The sequence below is a fragment of the Rhineura floridana genome, chromosome 5 (assembly GCF_030035675.1).
Source record: "Rhineura floridana isolate rRhiFlo1 chromosome 5, rRhiFlo1.hap2, whole genome shotgun sequence".
In the NCBI taxonomy this organism is placed as follows: Eukaryota; Metazoa; Chordata; class Lepidosauria; order Squamata; family Rhineuridae; genus Rhineura; species Rhineura floridana.
The window spans coordinates 80,067,776-80,095,050 of NC_084484.1; the positions used below are offsets into that span (position 1 = coordinate 80,067,776).

Genomic DNA, 27,275 nt, shown 5'->3' on the forward strand with positions numbered 1-27,275 from the left:
ACCGCCTGGCAGGAGTGCCATTCCAGCCACGCTTGAGAGATCTGCCTGCAGCAGCCATAATCCAGTAGACAAGGAGCCACATTCTGACTATGTCAGAGTGGACACCCCCCATGCCCCCTTTCCTGGAGGATTTGTTCACTGAGGAATTACTGTATGTCCAAAAGAGTTGCCCACAATAGAGAGCCCATGTAGTTCAGGACTGGGAGACTTGTAGCCCTCCAGATGTTGCTGGACTATAATGCCAATCATCCCTGGCCATACTGGCTAGTCAATCTCTGGAGGACTATAGGTTTCCCATCCCTGATGTAGTAGAAAAAGGACCTCTACAGATAGCTGCAAGCACCACAACCCTTTCAATGAAAAGACATGACTGGTGGCAACCCAGAAATTTCTGTAGACTGCTGCAGTGTAATGTTTAGAAATCCACTCCATGCTTTTCTCATGGTTCTAACATACCAGAATCTTACCATAGCAGTTCTAAAATACCATAGTCCTAACATACCAGACTCTGGAGCAGTTCCAACCCAGGTTTGACTTACCCAGATTTCACTCATGGGTAGGGTTGCCATATTGCCCGGTTAGCTGGGTTTTACTCGGATTCTTTGCATGCCACCCAGCGCCCGTTTAGCCCCTCAGGTGACCTGGATTCTCAGCTTTAATTTAAAAAAAAATTAAGTTTCTAGATGGTCCGGTTCTCGAGATATACATAAAAATGTCAGCTGCCCCTGACTGTTAAATCTTTCTTTAAACAGTACTGTATAGCACTTCGTAGTTTTAACCCCGCCCGTTCAGGATTGCAGCTAATCAGTGAAGCCAGGGTTGCATTTGGTTGCCCTGAGGCAGTGTCTAGAAAACCTCATTGCAATGCCAGAAAATGGTGGTTTCCCCCCATTTATCTGAAAATCTCATAAATTGGGTAAGTATATACATTTCAGTTTTTTTCCTCTTGTGTGCAGGAGTCAGATCCTGGGCAGTGTTTTGAAAACCTTCCCAATACTTGCTTTTGTAAAAGCAATGCTAATCCCATATGCCCAGAGTAAATCCCATTAAATTCAATAGGACTTACTTTTGAGTAGACATGGTTATGAATCTGCTGAAAATCAATGGGACTTTGGAGTGAATGTAAAAAAGAATTGTGTTTGTGTTCTAACTCTTTCTCTCTTCTCTCCAGTCCTATTTTAAAGCAAGTAGGCAGGGCTTACTTAGGTATTACAGTTTTTATTCTGTAGGAAACTAATACTGATTTTTTAAAAACTAATACTGATTTTTCTGCAATGACCAACTGGTTTGACAATAAACTGTTATATGGGCTGTACGTATTTATACATCTGCAGTGTGTGTGCAAATTAGCCTGCCCAGATTTGCGGAACTGGAATATGGCAACCCTACTCATGGGGGGGATCAGGGTATGCTTGTTGTCCTTTCCCCATCTGTCATGTCCCCAATCATGTGAGGGGAAGAGTGGGGGTGTGCTCATTGGTCCTGCCCCCTCAACAGCCTTTCCACGCAGTCCTCCACACATTCGAGTTGAACTTGGTTCTCAATGGCTCTCTGCATAAGTAAAACAAACTCCCTGCTGCAGAAGTTCAGCTCAAATATATGGAAGGCTGCAGAGACAGACTGTTGGGAACATGACAAAGGGACCAGAACCAACAAGCACACATCCACACGTCCCCTCAAATGATTAGAATTGCGCATGAGGGGAACAACTGAATAGGACTTCGGACTCTGTTTACAAGCCAGGCCTGGGTAGGCATAAAAGATTCTAATAGGCCTCGCTGTATGTACTGGGTTCTACTAAAATCATTTAAATAAAATTCTGCTTTGCTCTCACCACATTTTCTTTGGCTTTCCTAGGTTTCTGTGGAATCTAACATACAGGCTGGAGAGGAAACTTTGTCAAGGTGAATACAACCGGCCTGCCCTGGGTGTAAAGGAATTGTTCTTAAAAATGAAAAAAGCATAAGAAAAATTATTTCTTTGTTAAAATAAACATGTCATTGCAACAAGCATCAGAGAGGTTTTTTCATCTTAGCATGTGAGAACTTTGAAATCTATTGAAGCAGGGTCCTATATATTACATTTCTAAATATTCTATTATTTATTTTGACAAAAGCTGCTATTGGGAGTATCACTTTTAAGGAATCTATGCTGAAAACTTGACATTTTTGTTATCTTGTGCGGAAAGAACAGTGACACCACAGACATAATTTAAGGTCTATGTTATAATAACCAAGCCATTTCAGTTACATGAAAGATGAAGCTATAAATATTAGTATTAGTTCAATGCATCCTTTGCAAAAACACCAGGAGCAACCAGTGGGTGGGGAGCAGCTAAGAGAAGAATGAAATATTACTTGAGTGACTTTATGTTGACCTGTTATAATGCTGGCCTGATTAATAGAGTCAAAATGGGAGAAAAACATTTCGCTACCATCTACACTTTTGTGATAAGCCAGCCTCACTGACATAGGTCAAAATCAAGGGTACTCACCATGATGTAAATGTAGATAAGATGCCGTTTATTACACAAGTACAATGCTTAGTAAAAAAAAACAACCTGTCAACCTGATGGACTGATAAGCATTTGTAGCAGGGAACTAGGAGGGTTGCTGTACAGAAATCTCTTGAGTCCTTTCAAAATAAACTGGGGTGAGGCTGTGTTCTTGCTATTGAACCTGATGGCAAACTTATTTATTCTTTATACAAGTGCCACAGTCTTATTAGATGATGTTCTGTATAATATGTTTTAATTGAAAACATCTTCCACACATCAGAACTCTATGTAGCACAGACCACAGTATGTCACAAAGAACATTATAGTTATACTTCTCCAAAGTGGCTGAAAGGTAAATTGCACCTAAGGAATCAGATGAAGCAAGCCACAGAATACAAAATGTGCCAAATATGGCTTTGGTGACTATGAGCATATGGCCAGGATCAGAGCTCTGGGCCAGAATCCAAGTTCTGACTAGTTTTTACAAAAAAAGATTTACGGACTTGGAAATTCAGGCACACGAACACACTACCATTGACAGACATTGTCTCTTATTTCCTGCCATTTCCCTGATACCTATTGAATTGCACATATGGAAATACCAGGTCAGAGCATTGATAACAGTGTGAAATAATATGGATAAGTTAGTTAAGACATAAATTCAATTGGATTTCAGATGAAGTTCAACTAAATTCATCTGGATCCAACCCAATGATTTTAAGCTGCAAAGAACCTAAAAAGAAAAGGAGTTGAGAAGGAAAACCGTACTCATTTGTCACGATGTGGAATTTCTCCCTTGCTGAGGCCTTGATTACTTACAACCACCCAAGAGGTGCTGCAAAACACAAGCACTGTCATGTATATCCATATACTAATCCAGTAGTTCTGGATACTTTTCTGCCTTTAGACTCCACATACTCATCTTTGCTTGATTTTAAACAGGAAAATGGGGCAGAAATAATAAAATAATAATTAAATAATCAAACGGTCTAGGGTATGGTTTTAGCTCAGTTAGTACACTGGCCTCACTTGTTGGGTCTTACCATTGCTCAAAGGTGACCCCTAGAATGGACCTTAAGCAACTTGTACATGCTAAGGGAAGATCAGTAATGGTGATGGTGATGGTAATAGTAGTATTAGGCTAGTTTTTTGGGGGAAAGCTTGTCAACTATCCATAACTGATCATCTCATTCAGGAACCTTCTGTGAAATCCAAGAAGGTAAGCTAATAGTAAAGAAGTATTATGGCTGTCTGACGTATAACATATACTTCACTGCTATGTAAAATAAGTTATACTTATTTTCCTGTGGGGTCTATTTGATTTTAGTATGAGAATTGCTGTTTTTGTAGGACTGCAAATCAACTGTAATTTAACACATGTGCATCACTTCAATTGTTTGCAGAGTTTCAAAGGTTGTCAATAAAAAGCTTGCTACAGTATTAATACAGCAGAAGGTGGCAGCATGCTGCATTTATTGAAATCCTATCTGGAGAAAACAGACATTGCACATGCATCCATACACTTAAAATAGCTGTAAACCTAAAACCATACCGCTGTCTTTAAAGCAAAACATATCCTATGGAGGAGGGGGAGTTTGTTGAGTTTGCATGTCCCTGTTTAAGCACCTGAATTTTGATAAGCTCTGTTTGCAGTTATTAACAAATATATATTTTTAGTCAAGAAGTGACAACAGCTTTATATTGATGTGGAATTTTTATAATAAACTAATAAACTATATATTCTTTAGGAATGATGAAGTTACAATATGTTAATAGGTAAATCAAAGTTGAAAATCTCTTCTCTGTTGATTCTGTTTCTTTGAGGTCCCTTCCAAGGTCCCTTTTTGGAATGTTCAGTATGCTAGGATAGGAAGGCCCTGGAAATTAGATAAAGGGGGTAAGACCTTGCTAAAGCAGCCTCAGTGTCTCCAAAGGGTCAGCTTTGGAATGTATTAGCTCAGAGAAATGATGGGCTGGTATTAGAGTTTCTGACTATTATCCGGTTGGCTAGATTTTAATGTAAGCAGCATAATGTCTAAGGCTGCTTTCACACATGGGGCTGATTGCGTTAGTTTAACAGATTAAAAAGGAAGCGCTTCTGTCCCGATTTCTAAATCCCCTTTCACACTGCAGTACCTGTTATACCGGCATTTCAAGCAACGGTCTTTCACACACAGAGAGAGCTACAATGAACAGAGCAGTTTTTCTCCACCCCCCCTTCGTTTTAGGCGGTTTGGTGTATTTCCCCTGCAACTTGGTTTTTGAGGCTCTTGGAGGCGGCCCTGGAGGTTGGGGGGGGCTCCTGCTATTGCGGCCACCAGGAGCTCATGGAGGTGGCTCTCCTTGTTCTTAATTTTTATTTTGGGGGCGGCGGGTGGTGGCGCCAGCTTCAGCGGCTGTTGGGAGTGCGCGGAGGTGGCTCCTTTTATCCTTGCTCTCCCCATCTCAGCTGGACTATACCAGAGCTCCCGGCTGCAGCTGTGCGGTGGGGAAGCGCCTGATGATGTATCTCCCTTCACCCTTCTTTGGCCCCAGTCCTTTGGTGGCTGTTAATGCAGCTTGGCTGCAGCTCAGAGGCAGCTCCTACTCATTTTCCCTCTCTGTTTAAGGTGGCTCCTGCTAATTTCCCCCCTCTGTTTTAAGGTGGCTCCTGCTCATTTTTCCCCTCTGTTCCACACTGCATGCTGCGATGCCTGTCACATGAGCGACTGTAACTAGCGGAAAACTCCTGCAATGTTCCGTATTCCCAGCCTTGCTAACATTTTATTTGTGGTATCATTTGTCACTGAAAATAGCGTTACACTTCCACTACATTCCACCAGAATTCGGGAGCTAGATTGTGCGTCATGTGAAAAGCCAAATATAATGTGGAAATTAACAAGTAAGAAACTGTCAGAATGATGGAATAAACTGCAGTGTGAAAGCGCCCTAGGTAATACTTATGTGTAACTTTTGGATTGGAAGGTGCTAATTTCTTTGCCTTCGACTGTATAAAATTGTGAACATGTGAGAGCTTCATCGAACATCATGAGAAACTGACTTCCTGTACGTTTCCTTACTAAATAAAGGCCTACCTTTTTGCTGCAAGCCTATCTCCTCAATTTCTTCAGGACCCCCGGTCCATCAGACCCCTAAATTCCCCATCAACACCACAATGGACTTGATGTTTAGTATGAACTTCTATAAGTCCTCTACAAATATGAAACCCATTCAAATAGTGATATTCCATAAAACTATGGAACTCAGTTTTTGCTTTGGTTTTTAACACAACAGAACATTTCTATGCAACATACTACATGAACATTGGTCCTCAGAGGTCTATGAAACTCAGCAAGTTGTTGTAGTCTTCAGATCAATTACTCCAATGGTGAAGGTATATCCTCTTACAACCTCGTATATCTATGATGAGATGTTTCAATCAGAGGGAAAGAAAATTGAAGGTTATAACAGTGAATGGTGTTGTATTCCAATGCCAAGAAGGGCAGAAGCATTTGTAATCAAATAGACTGTACCTTGGATTAAATGCTTCTTCTGAAATTGGATTGTATTCAATTGTGTCCTTCTACTAAAGGAAGACTTGTCAATCCAGTGGAAGCTTCCTTGAATGGAAGAAATATTCTGTTCGATGTGATTTTGCTGATTTTCCTTCCCTCTGCAAACTCCTGTGCTCCCCAAATCTACTCCAGAGGGTGGAGAAGACACAAGAAGCTGCAGGATAAATTTGCAGATTTTCCCTCCTTTTCTCTTCACAGAAGCTTCATCTGGAGCAAAGAGCCTTTAGTGAATGGAGCCACACAACTGGAAACAATTATCTTTTTGGGCTCACAGGTTCATTGACATGTTATGTTAGACCTGGTTATCCATAATCTTTTCTGCACCGACACCCCAAAAGAATCCATGATCCTAAAATAGATAGTTCATAATGATTGATTTCACTTATGTTTACAAGATCACAGGTGTTTCACTTGAACGTTTTCACAAAAATATTAGGTTAGAAATATAATATAGCATCAGGTCCAAAGAAACAAAGAAAAAGAAAGAAAGAAAGAAAATAGATTTATAGCATAACATGAACTTTGAATAGGAAAGTGCTGAATCTCTCTATGATATTTCTTTACTCTTACAGAAACTCCTTTCCTAAGATTCCTCAGATGTTTTCAGTTTGAAACAAAAGTGAAAACGTAAGATGACGTGCTTCTAGCAGAGCTTGGAAGTAATTTGTTACAAGTAATGAATTACTTATAATTCATTACTTTTTTGAGGAATGAGTGGGTAATTTACATTTTGATTGCAATAGAACTAGGAGAATTTTATTACTTTTGTGGAGTAATTGTACTGTTTCCAGCATTACTTTGGGGGGGGGAGCAGGGGAAGTCTTCTGCTCCTCTGATTTGTGGATGAAAATCATGTGCCTCAAACTGGGCTTCTGTGCAGCGTTGCTCTTCCCTCAAGTTCTGTGGGTGGGTAGGAGGCGATGAGGAAGGAGGTGGAGAGTGAGGCAGGGTGGAGTGGAGAAAACTTTTTTTTAAAGAATGGATGATGGTGGTGAAGAATGGAGTGGAGGGGAAAAGGAACCGTAGGGCAAGAACATTGATAGAGGAGAAGGAGGCAGCAGCAGAATGGAAATAAAGAACTGTGGAGGTGAAGGATGACAACATGTGTGTGTGTGTGTGTTTGCACTTGGCACACAAAGTGGCCTCCACCACCCTCTCTGGCTACTGTGCTGAATTTGCAGTATTTTAACTTTTTTGCATCTCGGGAAAATGTTTGCTTGGGTGAGCGTCCCTTAGTTGGTGGCAGGGCAGGGTCCGGGAGGTGGTTAAGTGAGAGATATTATGCTTGCTGGCTGAGTGGGGGGGGTTGCACTTGGTTTGACGTGCAAAGATCTGAGCTGTGGCCTCAGCCTCCCTCCCCACCTCTCTTACCAGCGGAGAGACCACCATCGCTATCTTACGAATAAAAAGAATTGTTCTACTACCTCTGTATGTATGTGTTTATTTTTAAAGTTGTTTTAGGCTACTTAGATGTGCAGCAGCCAAGACCAGCACCTTGTAGGCGTTTTTTTAAAAAAGTAACTGAAATGTAATTGTAGTGATTACTTTTGAGAAAAAGCAATCAGTTACTTTCAGAGCAATTATAATTGCAATGATAATAATTACTACTTTTTGGGCCGTGTAATTGTAACTGTAATTTATTACTTTTTAAAAGTAATCTTCCAAGCTCTGGCTTCTAAACAGTGACTTAATATTGTAAACAGGTCATTAAGATACCACAAATGATATGTTCACAACCTCATCTGATCTTGACTGTGTAAATTTGGATTAAATGGGGGAAGATGTGGGCTAGAATTTTGATAACAATGCCATCATGTGGACACTGCAAAAAATCACACATGCATGGGCAGCACTGATCCCATAATAAGCATTCATCTGGAAACAGCTGAATTTATAGATAATTCAGTATCTCAAAGTTAAATCACTCCAAAATGGGCCTACTGTGTGGTCCATATTATGCTACACAGCAAAACAATGGCTATTTGGAGAACATAAAGATAACAGGATGGTCCTTAGTGGCTGTTTGGTAAAGATTATTACATATTTTTTCAGAACAATAACAACAGCAATGACATAATACTTTTTGTAAAGATTAATAACTTAAATTGGACATGGCCTACATCAGGATTGCCAATGTGGTGCCCGTGGGTACAATGACACTCTTGAAGTGTTCCCCTGTCACCCATGAAACCTTTGACCTCACCCACTCCACTCACTGTCCCCTTGGTGGTGACAGTGATTACCTTTTTCTCCCCTGAAAAGTGTATAGAGCTGAAGGAAGGAGATGGAAAAGTGGTGCTTTTTCCCACTTCCTCTTTCAGCTCTGTATGTTTTTCAAGAGTTGGATTATACAGGATTCGACCTTTACCCAGATTTCTTGGAAAGACAAAATGTGTGTCTCTGGGAGGGGTATTGAGGGGAGGAGGAAAGAAGTGTCCAAAGGGTTAGCACCCACAGCATTCACTGCAAAATCCAAAAGTGACCACAGGTTTTAAAAGGTTTGCAATCTATGACCTACACGGAGCTGCTGCTGATGAAGGCTGCAATCCTAGATGCATTTATTAGGAAATAAGGCCCACTGACCTCAATGAAATTTACTTGTTAGTATACATGTTTGGATACTCTGTTCATAGGGTCATAGCAAACTCTTAAAATGGTTAAAAAGAGAAGGAAAGCAAAAGGAGATAGAAACACGGTCAGAACCCTATATGCAACAATACAGCGACTAGTTCGTAGGGACAAAAAGAACTATTACAATAGTTATTGTATAGAAATAGGACAACAAAAAGGGAAGAACAAGAGCCATATTCCAAAAGATTAGAGAAATGAAAGGGAAATTTAAACCAAGAGTAGGGATGTTGAATAATCAACAGGGGAACACACTGACTGACCAAGATGAAATAAAAGGAAGATGGAAGCAATAAGCTATAAAAGAGATGCCAGGATGACAGATTGCTTCATGGAGGAACCATATGATGAAGAACCAGAAATTTTAGAATGTGAGATAAAAGCTGCTCTTAAAATACTTGGAAGAAACAAATCACCAGGAACAGATGGCATACCAATAGAGTTGCTACAAGCTACTGAGACTGAATCTGTCCAAATTTTGACAAAAATGTGTCAACAAATAAGGAAAACTAAACAATGGCCCATGGACTGGAAGCGTTCAATATACATCCCAATTCCAAAGAAAGAGGATCCCAGGGAAAGCAGTAATTATTGAACAATTGCCTTAATATCCCATGGAAGTAAAGTAATGCTCAAGATTCTACAACAAAGACTCTTGCCATATATGGAGCGAGAAATGCCAGACATCCAAGCTGGATTTAGAAAGAGAAGAGGCACCAGAGATCATATCACAAACATACGTTGGATAATGGAAAGGACCAAGGAATTTCAGAAGAAAATCACCCTGTGCTTTACAGATTACAGCAAAGCCTTTGATCATGAAAAATTATGGAATGCTTTAAAAGGAATGGGGGTGCCACAGCATCTAATTGTCCTGATGCACAACCTATACTCTGGACAGGAGGCTACAGTAAGGACAGGATATGGAGAAACTGATCGGTTCCCCATAGGAAAGGGTGTGAGACGGGTGCATTTTATCACCCTATTTGTTTAATCCATATGCAGAACATATCATATGGAAAGCAAGATTGGACCAAGATGAAGGAGGTGTGAAAACTGGAGGGAGAAATATCAGTAATTTAAGATATGCAGACGACACCATACTACTAACAGAAACCAGTAATGCTTTGAAACAAATGCTGATGAAAGTTAAAGAGGAAAGCACAAAAGCAGGACTGCAGTTGAACGTCAAAAAGACTAAAGTAATGACAACAGAAAATTTATGTAACTTTACAGTTGACAATGAGGACATTGAACTTGTCAAGGATTATCAATACCTCGGAACAGTCATTAACCAAAATGGAGACAATAGTCAAGAAATCAGAAGAAGGCTAGGTCTAAGGAGGAGTGTTATGAGAAAACTAGAAAAAGTCCTCAAATGCAAAGATGTATCACTGAACACTAAAGTCAGGATCATTCAGACTATGGGATTCCCAATCTCTACCTATGGATGTGAAAGTTGGACAGTGAAAAAAGCGGGTAAGAGAAAAATCAACTCATTTGAAATGTGTTGGAGGAGAGCTTTGCACATACCATGGACTGCAAAAAAGACAAACAATTGGGTGTTAGAACAAATTAAACCAGAACTGTCACTAGAAGCTAAAATGATGAAACTGAGGTTATCATACTTTGGACACATCATGAGAAGACATAATTCACTAGAAAAGATAATAATACTGGGAAAAACAGAAGGGAGTAGAAAAAAAGGAAGGCCAAACAAGAGATGGATTGATTCCATCAAGGAAGCCACAGACCTGAACTTACAAGATCTGAACAGGGTGGTTCATGACAGATGCTCTTGGAGGTCAATGATTGATAGGGTCGCCATAAGTCATAATCCACTTGAAGGCACATAACAACAACATACATGTTTAGGACTGTGCTGTAAATTTGGTATTGTAAAATTGATATAATTATCCCCTCTTTCTTCTAATTATGTCTTTAAAATTCTGTTAGCATTCAGAAAAAAATATTCCTGTTATAAATATAAGCAACTTTGTTTCCTTCAGGCTACCCTCTGTTATTTTCTTAAAAGAAGAATTTCTAGGAATCTCTTTTAAGCTCAGCTGAAGCCAGCAAAGGGCACAGAGATGGATGTGTCAATAATGTAGAGCATTAGTTCCCAAACCTTTTTCCCAAGACCACTGAAAATTTCTAATGGTTTTGGAGGACCACTTAAAAGATTTTTCTGACTGTTAAAGCAATTGTAATACACTGTGCTAGATTCTGTTTAACTTTTAATTGTATTTTTATTGCTTCTTTTTATTTCTTACATAGCAGTGTATTAAATTACAATTTGCATTCCATAAAATTCAATAAATATAAGAAATAAAAGGAGCAATACAAATACAATTAAGAATCAATATGAATATTTAATGCAGACATGCTGCAGACCTCCTGAAGGAAGCTTGCAGACCACTGGCAGTCCGCAGAGCACAGTTTGGGAACCTCTGATGCAGAAGAAATTCTGCAAATGCCAATTCTGATGATATCTTGTAGTTGACTATTTTATGTATAATCACAATAGTTTAAAAGTTAGCATTTCAAGCAAATTTTGCCTGTAAAATGGATGGAACATTTAAGAATAAGCCCTGCTAAATTTTAGAAACCTATATTATCTCTGTAATTTTTAGCTTCCTTAGGCTGCAATGATACACCCAATTACCTGGGAGTAAGCCCCACTGAACCTAGTGGAACTTACTTCTGAGGAGTCACAGATACAATTGCATTGTTAATAAGCACTTCCAAACAAGGACAGCAGGTTTGCATGGAATATTTCCCCATAGGTCATCACTAGACTGCATTCAATAGATGTTGAGTACAACGCCTAACAACAAACTGAAGAAAAAGTTGACAAAAAATTCCTTTCGTGAATCAGCTCTAGAAAATGTTCTGGGAAAATCACAGGTTGGGAATTACAACCAATGGGAAACTGTCTGAAGCATATTATACCTTTCTAAATTGATATATGAGAGGCTTTCCCTTCCCAAATAATCTACTTGTACCACCTCACATCTATCATAACCCTGAGATTTGCCCAGGGTCACCCAATGAACATTATAATCCATTAGGGTTTTGGTACAAGCTATTCCTCTGCACTGGCTACATAGCTTTAATAATGAAAAAAAAAGTTAGCCTTCTCCCATAACTGGGGAGGCTTTTGAGCTGAATAGTTGCAAAATAATGTTTATCTTAGGACAAGCAGGTGGTTGATGGCATCTGGGGGAGAAAGTCATTTCTCACATCTCAGATACTCTGCTGTTCCCATAAATACATTTCTTCTTTTAGGAGAAGAGAGGATATCAGTCAAGATCAGCTGTGCAAATCCAAAACCTGAATTTTTGCCCTTCTTTTGGTTTTAATGCAAAACTGCTCTGTAAATAGAACATAGGCTTACTTTTTTAAAAAAAGAGTCAAATATCAGCTTAAAGTAACACACAAGGTCCTAGTCATCAGCTAGTTTTATAGCAGGGCCATTTTAAGGAGGAGATGGAGTGGATGGGCCAAGATACCCTCCATTCCCCCCGCCCCATCTAAATGAACGCTCAGAAAGTCCTCTCACAAAAGCCACCACTTTATCTATACACCTGACTCTGGATTGGTAACTGGGGGCCCTGACTGGTACTGCTCAGGGAACCAGATTGGCCCTGGAACATCTAGTTTATGATTTCCACTGTAAGATGTTATAGTGCTGCTTCTAATCACCTTTTAACTTTATAATATAATGTGCCAATAATTCACATCATCTTGATTAAGCATGGCATCAAATAAGAGGTCTTTAAATGCTGCATTTATTAATTCCCGAGATATGTGGAGATTTAAAACTGCAGTCCTTATGAACAGTACAACCATTTTAGGAAGAAGAGTTTTTGTAGCACTAAATCTTTATGATAAATACAGTACCTAACAGACCTAATAATTGCAGACTGTACTAATTATCTTAAGGAGCTACACTCCAATAATATACTGAGTAGACAACAACTCTTCCAGCTTCAGGCCTTTGCTCATTAAGCCAAATTAGTATGATGAATGGAGAAGGTTATTTGGTTATGTCCACAGTTGACAGTGCTTGTTTATCACAAAATGAGGGGGGGAGAGGGGAGGGAGAGAGAACTGAGCAGAAAAATAAAGAATAACTAAGAATTATGTTCATGTCATCCTCAAGCAAAGGAGCAAAACTACATATAAGTAATAATTTCCCTTCCAGTCACATGGGTCTCCCATCAAAACGAATCATGAATTATGATTTCTGCTTGCCATGTAAGAAAATGTCCTTGAAAGGGTATTATGTAAGGTAACCAGGTCTGAAGAGATTTAGAGTGAAGCTGAAACACATAGTCACCCATGATGTTAAAAGCCTGTGGATGCCTCTCTGGCGATTTGGTAGTACTTGTGAAGGAGCTTTCAGAGAAAGTACTTGGAGCATATTAAGAACTCTTGAGGCACTGCTTTATTTTACCAAGATCCTGAACTAAGAACACAGACTGAAAAACATGATCAAGGACACCTCAATGGGGGAAAAAACATTTTCTTTTCCTTTTCCTTTTTTACTTGCCTGCATGTTCTCTTTTCACATTGCCAGTCCTCCAATATGCCTACTGTCTGCTCTCCACAAAGAAGGAAGCCCTCCAGGTGATGGCCATCTTGCACAAGGGAGATATTATTTCCATATAGAGGCCTGAATCTGAAGAGTTTTGGAGTGAAGCTGAAATACAATAATTCAGAAGAAGAGCTGCTTGACAGATTGAGTAGGATTAAATGGTATGGCTTGTTCCTGGACTATATCATTTTGTGCTGCAAGTCAACAACTGCATGTTTGAAGGCTTCTCCATCTTTTTAAAAATAAAACCTTTACCGTGCATACACAATTAGCATGCCAGAGGAATACTTTAACCTGTTCCCTTATGTGATAATTTTCATAGGTGATTATCCAAACATTCAATCCGGATGTCTGAGGAAGCGCCTTTCCCCATTAATCTGAATATTATCCCTGACACACTGTAAACTTCCCACCCTTGTCACGTATAGCCATCCTGGGCTCCTTCTGGGAGGAAGGGCAGGATATATATTGAATAAATAAATAATAAAATTAAAAATACAATCTAAACCCAGGGTCTGTATGGTGTCATACAGCACCAGTTAGAATACTTTTCTCCTCAGGTTTATCACTAGTAAAACAGTGTATGAGGGGACCTGCTTCAGATATTACATTACATGTATTTCACATACATTGTCCATCCCACTTGAAAATTTCTTACATATGAAATTTTAAGCCAGAAAATACATTTCACAAAACTCTACCCTGCCTCCAGTTCTGAGGCAGATACTGCACGTTCCTTCCCCTATTTGAAAATGTATATGGACAGACTCATATTCACACTTGAAATATAGAATTGTGTCCTTGAATGTGTGCACCATATATAATTTGGATATTTTTATTGTTCAAGTATAGATATGAAGTTTTGGAGGGGAAAAATGGGCAAAAACATATTCACTATTTTTTCTGAGGCATGAAGAGGGGGAAAAGGAATGGGAGATGGAAAGGTCTTATGAAACATTTTCTGTTCCGAAAACAAGAAGTGAAATACATTTTTAAGCAGTGTTTAAAATAATATTGATATATAGCCAGTTCACACTGCTGTGAATCTTTTAGATCCAAGATTCAAAGGCAGTAAATGTTAGTGATGATAGCACTGCAACTGCTTTTGACATGACTGCTAAACAAGCAACAAGATCTGATGTTGGAAAGAACTTTCAAATGCTGCAGAATACGGAATATCAAGTATTGATGCAGGAGTGTAATCTGAGAGTTAGCCAAGCATACTCCTGCAACATTGTGGCATACCTTCTTTCTTGCTTCAGGTTTGTCCATCTTTTATATTAAGTAAGTGAACCTGACAAACATTTGAAAACACACATACACGATCAACCAACAAACTAACATATGAAAAGAATTAGGGTGGTTTTTTTCAATTTATGAAAGCCTTCTGAACTCTTGGAAGCTCCAAGTGAAAATTCAGATTCAGAAGCTATGGATTTTTTGGATACTTATTTTAATTTGAGAAATATATGAGTTAAAATATTCCTTTAAGAACATAAGAAGAGCCTGATGGATTAGGCCAATGGCCCATCTAGTCCAGCAGCCTGTTTTCACAGTGGCCAACCAATTGGCCATGGGAAGCCCGCAAGCAGAACCTGATTACAAAGAACATTCTCCCTTCTTGTGGTTTCTAGCAACTGGTATTTGGAAGCATACTACCTCCAGCTATGGAGGCAGAGCATAGCCAACATGGCAAGTATCCATTGATAGCCTTGTCCTCTATGATTTTGTCTCATCCTCTTTTAAAGCCATCCAAATTGGTGGTCATCGCTGCCTCTTGAGGGAGTGAATTCCATAATTTAACTATGTGGTCTGTGAAGAAGTCCTTCCTTTGTCAGTCCTGAAATCTGGTGCTCTTACCAGTGCAGCCACACAGCCCTGATCTTGTCATTACCTTGCCTCTCCATCCAGTAAGCAACATTGATGCCACTTCCAGAGGCTATTGCCGTGAACTCCACCCCACTAGGTGAGTCACTCCTGTATTTACTGGAATGGAGCAGAATATTTATCTAAAGAGTAAGGAAGCCTTATCCACAATTACTATCATTACTTACTCACAAGCAAAGCCCAGTCCCCAAGTGATGGCAGCGGCAGCATGTCCATCATTTTTATGCCCTTTTCCTATAATCTAGTTGTATATTTAATTACCACCTTCCCTCTCAGGCTGAGAATACATCTGGTACTGTGGCCATTTTGCCAAGGTAGCAACAGCATATATCTGGCCCTGGCATAATGTGAGCATAGGATTATGCTGTTAATCAGCCAAAAAGGTGCACAGCATTTTAATATTCACACAGGCTTAACAGTTCACATTATTATGAGCACTGTTATAAGCCCATCTTTAAATAATGATCCCCCTCCCAGCGCTATGGGGAATTTGACTTCTAGCAAGAGGTCATAATCTCTTTACATCAAAAGAGAAAAGTAATTTATTCCTGTCAGTTGCCTTCAACTAGCATGCCATTAAAATGATGCCTTTATTGCACACATTCATATACAAGGCATCTTAAGTCATATCTATCTGTCATCTGAAACAGATAAAAGAGCTAGCTATCTTTCAAAAAAGCTATTTTTTTACCATTCATAAAGTTCTGTCAAAAATAGTTTTGATCATTAAGATGTCCAACCTCTCAATGGAATTGCCATAGTCCCCCATCATTTCCTTTTTAACACCCTCTTATCCAAAAAATGATGGCCTGATCTTGATAGGTCTGGCCTAGGATTGCCACCAAAGGAAACAAGCCTAGCAGCAGCCACAAGCGCTCCCCAAAAAAGGCTTCAGCTACAATTCATGTGTGTGAGGCATTCCATAAGAGTTCCAAATGTCAGTAAAAAGTCTTTTATCTTCAAAAGCTAACCCTAACCCTGAAGAATCCAGAATCATAAGGAAGCACCGAGCCTCAGAAATCAGTGGATGTATGAGTCTATCAGTTTCAGGTTCTCTCAGTTTCACATTTTAAGTTCACATTTTTGCATCCATTTGTAGTCCCTGTTAAAATCTGTCAGAATTTTAGTGCACATAATATACATGTGTCTGCAAGCAATTTCCCCTATACAATGCATTTTTATATGTGTGTTTTGGTTGGAGAACTGTATCACAAAATGTGGAAAAGTGTGGAGTTTGAAGGATAGCTGTGTTTTGGTTTGCACATTGTTTTGGGAAGTACAAATTAGGTTTGCATTTAGAAATGTGAACAGTACCAAGTTTCTCCCCGACCCCAGCACAGGGCACACACAGCTCTGTCCTCCAGTGGCTTGCCACTGCTCTCTGTCTCACAGCATCTGTACCTGAGGCGGCCATCTCTCTTGCCCATGAATCTTCTCTTAAACGGTCTTACAAGTGTGCCTCTCCCTGCCTCAGTATTTCCATTAGTTGATATGGGATTAGACCATGCATTTCCAGAGAAAACATATAATGTAAGGGTACATCTAATGAGAAAGGTCTAGTGTTAGAACCTTCTCTGAGGCATCTATTTGGCAGCGGCTGAAACACATTTAATCTAATGGCCATTAGTTTGCCCAGAAAAGTCAGTCCAGACTAGTGGCCCATTAGATTAAATGTGTATCAGCCACTGCCAAACAGATGCCTCAGAGAAGTTTTTAACACTTGAGCTTTCTCATTAGAAGTACCCTTATGTTACAATAGTTTAAGAGGCCCACAAAGCATATTTTAAAACAATCCAGCCTCTTATATAGCCTACATATGTCCTTCAGATATTGCAGTGATGTTAATTTGTCTGCAGTCATTCAGGAGAATGGTGGAAGTTCCTGTAGCCTAAGAGGATACATTATTACTAGTATTATTTACTGTAAGAACTTTTTTATTCTTATTAATTAGCTGCTGAAATTCTTCAGTCTTACAGATGGCTGAGTAGTCTAGAGGATGTGTCTCTGTGCCAAGGATCAGTTTTATCAGGACAGCACAACTCTAAGTTAATGCTTGATTTGTATCTTTGCTACAGTCTCAAGCAGTTGCCAGCTTATTCTGGCCACCTATAGTACAATAAGAGCAGATTTCTATTTAGGCAAGAATGTATCAATCATACCAAGAGCATTTGATTTGCATTGCTCTAGTCTAGAGGTAAGATGAGTATGGGTTGGAAGGAATGTTTGCCTCTATTAGTTGTTTCACTGGGCATGATCAAGCAAAGCAGCAACCAACTTCCCTACTTTCAGGTAGAAGCGAGGAGGATTTTGCTTTTTGAATACAGGAGAGAGAGAATAAGACACAGAGAGAAATCAAAATCAACAAGTGCCTTCCAAATTGGGGGCATACTCCAGCCAAAGTTAAACACTTTCAAGTTCTATTAATTTTCATGGGAGAATTTAGCAGCCACCATTTCTGACTTTTAACACAGACTTGCTTGCCTGCAGAATCCTTCCTACAAGCCAATTGGCTCTGCCCAACAGCCTGCATAAACCGGAATATGATCCTGTGGTGCTAAGTCACCTTAGCCGGCTGCAGTGTATGATCATTTGTCCCATGATAAAATGATTTCAAGATAAAAGTAGGTGGGTGGGCTAATCCAGAAGAGGGGAGGCAGAAGGGAATCTATCCTAACTAGCCACAAGATAAAGAAATGAGTGGCAGAATGAGAAACAAATAATATTAGGGGCTGGAAGAAAGAGCCTGCCACCTCTGAATCTACTTCATTCTGTCTCATGCTTTTAAACTTCCCAAAGGGAAACAAGTCTACATTTCACATTAAAGCTCTGATTTACTCAGAAGTACCACCCATTTCAATAAAATATACATCCAGTTTAGTATATTTACGATTTCACATTTAAAAAAAAAATAGTTCTGATCTCTAGGGATTGTTAAAAATGATGTGTTTTTTCTTAATAGAGAACAAGAATGGAAAGCTGCCTGATCTGTCTTGTGTGGGTAGAATTTGTCTTTAATAGGTGCTCTCTCTCTCGCTCTCCCCCAGAAGCTTTTTCCAGTATGGAAATGCAGTAAGGGAAAGTTTTGCCTGTTGAATATCTACCTGTTATGCAGCTATTAAAGGTACAAGATCCGCAGCAGATAAAAAAGTGTTGACTCCCATCTTTTTGCTTGTGATTGGTATAGTATATAAGTGATTTGTGGAAAGGTTTTTATATATATTTGAACACTAAATAATGGAATCGTAAGTGTGAGGATCAGGAAATATACCAGAGGATTGGAGGTGTTAAAGTGTATTGTGTACATGTTGCAAATTATTCTAAATTAACACTTAAAAATAAATGAATAATGTGATGAATGTCAGCAACTCACACTTAAACATAAGAACATAAGAAGAGCCTGCTGGATCAGGCCAGTGGCCCATCTAGTCCAGCATCCTGTTCTCACAGTGGCCAACCAGGTGCCTGGGGGAAGCCCGCAAGCAGGACCCGAGTGCAAGAACACTCTCCCCTCCTGAGGCTTCCGGCAACTGGTTTTCAGAAGCATGCTGCCTCTGACTAGGGTGGCAGAGCACAGCCATCACGGCTAGTAGCCATTGATAGCCCTGTCCTCCATGAATTTGTCTAATCTTCTTTTAAAGCCATCCAAGCTGGTGGCCATTACTGCATCTTGTGGGAGCAAATTCCATAGTTTAACTATACGCTGAGTAAAGAAGTACTTCCTTTTGTCTGTCCTGAATCTTCCAACATTCAGCTTCTTTGAATGTCCACGAGTTCTAGTATTATGAGAGAGGGAGAAGAACTTTTCTCTATCCACTTTCTCAATGCCATGCATAATTTTATACACTTCTATCATGTCTCCTCTGACCCGCCTTTTCTCTAAACTAAAAAGCCCCAAATGCTGCAACCTTTCCTCGTAAGGGAGTCGCTCCATCCCCTTGATCATTCTGGTTGCCCTCTTCTGAACCTTTTCCAACTCTAGAATATCCTTTTTGAGATGAGGCGACCAGAACTGTACACAGTATTCCAAATGCGGCCGCACCATAGATTTATACAACAGCATTATGATATCGGCTGTTTTATTTTCAATACCTTTCCTAATTATCGCTAGCATGGAATTTGCCTTTTTCACAGCTGCCGCACACTGGGTCGACATTTTCATCGTGCTGTCCACTACAACCCCGAGGTCTCTCTCCTGGTCAGTCACCGCCAGTTCAGACCCCATGAGCGTATATGTGAAATTAAGATTTTTTGCTCCAATATGCATAATTTTACACTTGTTTATATTGAATTGCATTTGCCATTTTTCCGCCCATTCACTCAGTTTGGAGAGGTCTTTTTGCAGCTCTTCGCAATCCCTTTTTGTTTTAACAACCCTGAACAATTTAGTGTCGTCAGCAAACTTGGCCACTTCACTGCTCACTCCTAATTCTAGGTCATTAATGAACAAGTTGAAAAGTACAGGTCCCAATACCGATCCTTGAGGGACTCCACTTTCTACAGCCCTCCATTGGGAGAACTGTTCGTTTATTCCTACTCTCTGCTTTCTGCTTCTTAACCAATTCCTTATCCACAAGAGGACCTCTCCTCTTATTCCATGACTGCTAAGCTTCCTCAGAAGCCTTTGGTGAGGTACCTTGTCAAACGCTTTTTGAAAGTCTAAGTACACTATGTCCACTGGATCACCTCTATCTATTTGCTTGTTGACACTCTCAAAGAATTCTAATAGGTTACTGAGACAGGACTTTCCCTTGCAGAAGCCATGCTGGCTCTGCTTCAGCAAGGCTTGTTCTTCTATGTGCTTAGTTAATCTAGCTTTAATCATACTTTCTACCAGTTTTCCAGGGACAGAAGTTAAGCTAACTGGCCTGTAATTTCCGGGATCCCCTCTGGATCCCTTTTTGAAGATTGGCGTTACATTTGCCACTTTCCAGTCCTCAGGCATGGAGGAGGACCCAAGGGACAAGTTACATATTTTAGTTAGCAGATCAGCAATTTCACATTTGAGTTCTTTGAGAACTCTCGGGTGGATGCCATCCGGGCCCGGTGATTTGTCAGTTTTTATATTGTCCATTAAGCTTAGAACTTCCTCTCTCGTTACCACTATTTGTCTCAGTTCCTCAGAATCCCTTCCTGCAAATGTTAGTTCAGGTTCAGAGATCTGCCCTATATCTTCCACTGTGAAGACAGATGCAAAGAATTCATTTAGCTTCTCTGCAATCTCCTTATCGTTCTTTAGTACACCTTTGACTCCCTTATCATCCAAGGGTCCAATCGCCTCCCTAGATGGTCTCCTGCTTTGAATGTATTTATAGAATTTTTTGTTGTTGGTTTTTATGTTCTTAGCAATGTGCTCCTCAAATTCTTTTTTAGCATCCCTTATTGTCTTCTTGCATTTCTTTTGCCAGAGTTTGTGTTCCTTTTTATTTTCTTCATTCGGACAAGACTTCCATTTTCTGAAGGAAGACTTTTTGCCTCTAAGAGCTTCCTTGACTTTGCTCGTTAACCATGCTGGCATCTTCTTGGCCCTGGCGGTACCTTTTCTGATCTGCGGTATGCACTCCAGTTGAGCTTCTAATATAGTGTTTTTAAACAACTTCCAAGCATTTTCGAGTGATGTGACCCTCTGGACTTTGTTTTTCAGCTTTCTTTTTACCAATCCCCTCATTTTTGTGAAGTTTCCTCTTTTGAAGTCAAATGTGACCGTGTTGGATTTTCTTGGCAATTGGCCAGTTACATGTATGTTTAATTTAAAAGCACTGTGGTCACTGCTCCCAATCGGTTCAACAACACTTACATCTCGCACCAGGTCCCGGTCCCCACTGAGGATTAAGTCCAGGGTTGCCGTCCCTCTGGTCAGTTCCATGACCAACTGATCTAGGGAATAGTCATTTAGAATATCTAGAAACTTTGCTTCTTTGTCATGACTGGAACACATATGCAGCCAGTCTATGTCCGGGTAGTTGAAGTCACCCATTACTACCACATTTCCTAGTTTGGATGCTTCCTCAATTTCATATCTCATCTCCAGGTCTCCCTGAGCATTTTGATCAGGGGGACGATAGATCGTTCCCAGTATTAAGTCCCTCCTGGGGCACGGTATCACCACCCACAACGATTCTGTGGAGGAGTCTGCCTCTTTTGGGGTTTCGAGCTTGCTGGATTCAATGCCTTCTTTCACGTATAGAGCGACTCCGCCACCAATACGTCCTTCCCTGTCCTTCCGATATAGTTTATATCCAGGGATAACCGTATCCCACTGGTTTTCTCCATTCCACCAGGTCTCCGTTATGCTCACTATATCAATGCTCTTCTCTAAGACCAAGCACTCCAGTTCTCCCATCTTGGTTCGGAGGCTCCTAGCATTAGCGTACAGGCACTTGTAAGCAGTGTCTCTCTTCAAGTGTCTTTGGCACTTGTGGTTAGGCCTGTGGTAATTTTGCTCTTCTGAATTTATATCCTGTGCCCCTGCTCTCACAATGCCTACTTCTAGGCCTACCCCTTTTAAAATTTCATCATTTCTTTGGTTTTTATCCCAGGGGGGAGGTTTATTCCGAACCGGACCTTTCTCAGCTCCTGTCGGGTTTCCCCCCTCAGTCAGTTTAAAAGCTGCTCTGCTACCTTTTTAATTTTAAGTGCCAGCAGTCTGGTTCCATTCTGGTTCAAGTGGAGCCCGTCCCTTTTGTACAGGCCCAGCTTGTCCCAAAATGTTCCCCAGTGCCTAACAAATCCGAACCCTTCCACCCGACACCATCGTCTCATCCACGCATTGAGACTGCGAAGCTGGGCCTGTCTGGCTGGTCCTGCGCGTGGAACTGGTAGCATTTCAGAGAAAGCCACCTTGGAGGTCCTGGCTTTCAGCATCCTACCTAGCAACCTAAATTTTGTTTCCAGGACCTCACGGCTGCATTTCCCCATGTCGTTGGTGCCAACGTGCACCACGACCACTGACTCCTTCCCAGCACTGTCTACCAAACTATCTAAACGATGGGCGATATCCGCAACCTTCGCACCAGGCAGGCAAAACACCTTGCGGTCTACACGCCCATCACACACCCACTGTCTATGTTCCTAATGATCGAATCACCCACTACAAGGATCCCTCCACCCCCTGGAGATATATCCTCGGCACGAGAGGATAGCTGCTCATCCCCCAAGGAATGGGTCCCTTCTAAGGGATCGTTTCCCTCTTCCTCAGCTGGATGCTCTCCTTCCCCGAGACCATCGTTCTCCATGATAGCAGGAGAGCTATCATCATTGGAGTGGGACACAGCTATAACGTCCCTGAAGGCCTCCTCCACACACCTCTCTGCCTCTCTCAGCTTTTCCAGGTCCGCCACCTTGGCCTCAAGGAAATGAAGTCGTTCCCGGAGAGCCAGGAGCTCATTGCACCGAGAGCACACCCACGACTTCTGTCCAACAGGCAGATAGTCGTACATGCTGCAGGCAGTGCAAAACACTGGAAAGCCCCCACACCCCTGCTGGCTTCTTACCTGCATAGTTTTGTTTAAGGTTTATTACGTCAATGGGTTGGAGACTGCAGTTTAGTTGAGGTCAGGGAACAGACGGGCAGAGTGGGGGGCCCTGGCCTCCTCGCCCTGCTGCCGAACTCGTTCTGCTGCTTAACTCGCCTTGACGCTTCGTCAGCTGGGGCTCCCTCTAGCTCGTGGAGCAGGCTCCCTCGCTAGGGTGCTCTGACTTTATATGTGTGGCTGGTTCCTCCCAGCTACTGCTGCCAGCCAATGATGTGTTACTTGAGGCTGATGGCTATCAGCTGGGGCTTAACACTTTAGTATTCTCTCAAGCTTCCTTCCTTCCTGAGCGAGGGGCAGGGCTGTTTAAGTTTTTGGCTGCTTTTAATCTAATCAAGGGGCTGCGCCTTCCAGGCAAGTCTTTTGTGTTTGTTGTTTTCCCACCTAGAACAGCCTGACCTTTCTTTAACCTAGGGAAACAGAGCTTGTGGTTGTGTTTCAGGAAGGCTGAAGCTGCCCTTTTTAGCAAGGACTGAGCTGACTCTCTCCCTGTATGTGTCGGTGGAGTTTCCTTTTCCCCCTTCTCTCCGACTGGAATTTAGCCTTGTTTACAGTGTCCCCTGAAGCTTTCCTGCTAGGGTGGTGTTGAAAACTAGCTTTCTATGGGCTTCCTTCTCCTAGGATCTGTCTCCTAAGATATAGGTTCTTTCAGGATTTGGCTCCTAGCTCAGGGTGATCTTGGGCTGCCCTTATTACTTATTGCTCTGAGCTGTTTTACTTCAATTAAATAATGGAATAAATGGGAGCTACTTACACTTCACCATCTACAATGCTAAACAGTTTTCAGGATATTTTGTTCAATAATTGTTTTATTCTTTGGAGTTACATACTTTCCTTTTCCTGTGTTAGAGAACACATGTGGCCAAACTGGTATTTAAATCATTGCTGCATTTCAGCACCACTACCCCATTGCAGCCAGCTTGTGCATTCGGAAGTATTGCTCACTCCATCAGTTCTGCACACTATTGCCATTAAAAAAGTAATTTTGCAAGAGCAGTGAACATGTACAAAATGGTGGCTTCTACAATCATGTCAAAAGATCCTAAGTGAGAAGTGAAGGAAATGCTGCCCTGTTTCAAGGATATACAGTGTTGGATTGGCACAGAATGTACTTGGATTCAGTGAGGACGCCCTGGATATAGCCAGTGATATTTTAAGTTGTAAGATATAGCAGCGAGCCAGATTCCTGTTATTTTAAAAGCTAACTTGAATATTTTTGCATGATGTTGCTCAGAATTAGTTTTGTCTCCATTTAAGCAATCACTTTCTAATGGCTTCACATAATCATAACAAATCTTATTGGGAGGCCTATGTGTAGGAACACAAAAAGGACTGTATTTAAGTCATCTTTATAAATGTCTTGCCTAAGCAGTGTTTATTATGCACTCCTGCTTTACACAAGCCTGATAAAATGACTTATGGTAGCTTTAAATCTGGCCAGGTTGGACTGCACTTTGCAAACTGCTGGTACTGCAGTACACGCCCTTGAAATTATCTGGAACAGAGACTACGTGGCACTTTTATGTAACATTGGCAACAGGAGAGAAATGTTTTTGCCTTACTAACCACAACAGAAAATGTTTATCTGAGAGTGAAACTACAGTGAGCCCTGAGTTGCATATCATCTCCTCTAGTTCCCTCATGCCACTCCCCAGTGCCGTAACTAGGCAGGTGCAACAGGTGCACAGGCCCAGGGCCCAGGACGAAGGGGGCCCTGAAATGGATTTGCTGAAATGAAAATTATTTATAAACAATTGTTATATCGTATTTGTTTTATTATTATTTTTTCCCCAAAAAAATTAAAGGGCCCAAAAATAAAACCTTGCACAGGGCACATGAAAAGCTAGTTACGCTACTGCCACTCCCTTTACAAAATGCAGTGTGGAAATCGCAATCTGTCTCAGAAAACCTGCAAATGTGTGCCTGGAGGGGAGGATGTTAAACCTTTCCTGCTCTGCCACCTGGGCTCCTACTGAAAGGGTGGGATATAAATCAAATAAATAAATAAATTTTCTATAGAAAATGAGCTCCAGACCTTTTTCCTCCCTGGGAAAAAAGATACAGGTTCCTTCTTGGCTGGATTTTTTGTTTTGTTTTGTTTTAAATCAGGGGGAATTATATGCAGCTTCGACTGCAGTCCTATACATACTAACACGTAAGTCCCATTGAATTCAGTAGGACTTACTGCTGAGTAGACATGGATAGGGTTGCACTGTTAGTGTCATGTGGGGTTTGGCACTAAATAAATTAGAAAGAAGCCGCACATGAACCACTGTGCAAACCAGCAGCAAATAAAAGAGCCAATGAAGATCATGCTAATTCCAATTCCAATTGTGTTTTGTTCTGTAAAAGAAGCCTCCGTTGCTCCCAGTGGATGCTGGCAAATGCCTAGGGATGGACAGAGCAGTCTACTTTTGGTCCAGCTGATTTCACATATTATTCATTAATTAGCCCATTTTGTCCTTTCCTCTTTAATCTGCAACATTAAAAAATTGTTTAAGATTTAAATTAATATTTAAATACATTTTTGAACATGTAATTTATCTCATTGTATGCATTTCTAAACATATCTTGCCCTAAAATACAAATGTTCTCCTACACATTCATTACATAATAGACTTCCTTTTGTAAACTTATAAATGCTTGATTAACATGCAAGAAAGTTTTCTGAATGGTAGGTTCACATCTTTTCAGAGAGAGAAAAGCAGGCCTCATGCATAGCTGCACACACTGAGAAAATCTGAAATTAGGCCTGAGTTACAGCTAAGGTGGTCAGCCAGCCAGCCAACTAACTATAGTGTGCACAGCAGTGTTTGTATTTCTCTAGGGCTGTTATTATCCATTGCCATCAAGTACTCAAGAATAAGAAAAAATAGCAACTGAACTGAACTACTCATCATAATAACTGCAGAATAAAGAAAGTCTCACTTCTTACTGCTCACAAACAAACATTGCTGGCTAGGTAGAAAGCACAACTAAAACTGAAACTGAAAAGCAGAGCAAAGGAAAGTCCAAGGGGTGGAGTCTAACTCTAGCCCATAATACAAATTTCTAATATTTAAATCTTCAAGGGTCATGTTACTGTACAAGCTGTTTTTCAGGATCACTTAAAGTAATTATAGAGTGATCATTACAAATCCAATGAGCAGACCTTTGGGGGCTCTTCCAGATGAGGCTTTTGTTGTGCACTCATCCTAGCTTTATTCACTGGATTTTTCAGAGGGTCCTATTCTTAAATTGCTCCTGTTCTTAAAACAAGCTGTCATTATTTAGATGGAGGCTATCATTGTCTGTCATGTCACAAATTAAAATGGCAATTTAAAAAAAATCCTGGAGGGGGGACAAAGCACAGCTCTAGGGCAGTGCACCCATTTGTCTCACCCTGGCTACAGGGCTGAATACTTGACAAGCAAGAATCCAAGATAACCTCATATAAAAGACTGGTTAGCCTGTGGATCATTACATGTAAGACTGAATACCAATATATGAATAATTCCTGCAAAGCACCTGTTTATTCTGTAAGAAACATATATTCCCAGTTATATGATAGCCAGTTACATATGATACCCAGTTACTGTGCAAGGTGGCTTCTAAGTTTATTTATTAGTCCATTTAAGGATGGCTTCCTATCCACAGATCTCACAGCGGTTTACAGTAAGGAAAATTCAGGTGTATCACAATACATAAATACACAATTAGCACAATTTCAGATGACTGACATTAATAACAATCCAAATACATAAGGCATTTTCAAAGTTCACCATCAAAGCATGTATCTAGTGTTATAATTAGAAAAAAATATTCTTGATGCTGTCCTCTATGTGCAAGACTATGGGCTTTTCCTGATGAGGCATTGATTTGAAATAGCCATGCCTCATTCACTCATATTTCATGGGGTCCAGATGGCTTTGCTGCCATCCTTGTGCAATCAGCCTATGCTTTCCCATAAACAGTGATTATCCCATGTTTTCCACTACAGTGGAAAATTCAAATTTTAACACAATTATTGAACAGTAGCAGAAACTCTACAGATGTGGATTTTCTTATCACCGTTACCCCTTCTTTTTTGTGGTTTTTCCTGCCTGATTCTTTCTGCCTGATTAATTGTTTTTTTGTTTCACCAATGCTAATCTGATTGGCCCCTTAATTAGAGAGTTCAGTGTGCGTGTGTGTGTGCGTGCGTGTGTGCGTGCGTGTGTGCGTGCGTGTGTGCGTGTGTTCAATTACTCTGACTGCAAAGATGGGAGGAATTGACGTTTCAAGCCAGACAAAATTCTATTTTATTTTAGCACAGGGAATGCACAGCCAGAGGAAAGTCACACTGCATAAGCTCCTGTACAATCTCACGTTGGAAGGAGGGAACAACTTCTGGAAATGATTAAGCAACCTTTAAGGGCTGGGGAAAAGGGAAGCCGAGTCATATTCATGGTGTGGACAGAACATAGCAGAATGTGCATGATAAAATATGTATGCTATTGTACAAAGCTTGGAAAAGTTACTTTTTTGGAACTACAATTCCCATCAGCCCCAGCCAGCATAGTCACTGGATCAGGCTGATGGGAGTTGTACTTCAAAAAAGT

At 40.6% G+C, this 27,275-nt stretch overlaps 1 long non-coding RNA gene across 1 annotated transcript in view; it reads right to left on the reverse strand.

Moving 5' to 3' along the window:
• The window catches only part of LOC133385853 (uncharacterized), a 131,481-nt gene that overhangs the window by 80,849 nt on the left and 23,357 nt on the right, over positions 1–27,275 (reverse strand). The gene's annotated exons all lie outside the window — the stretch shown is intronic.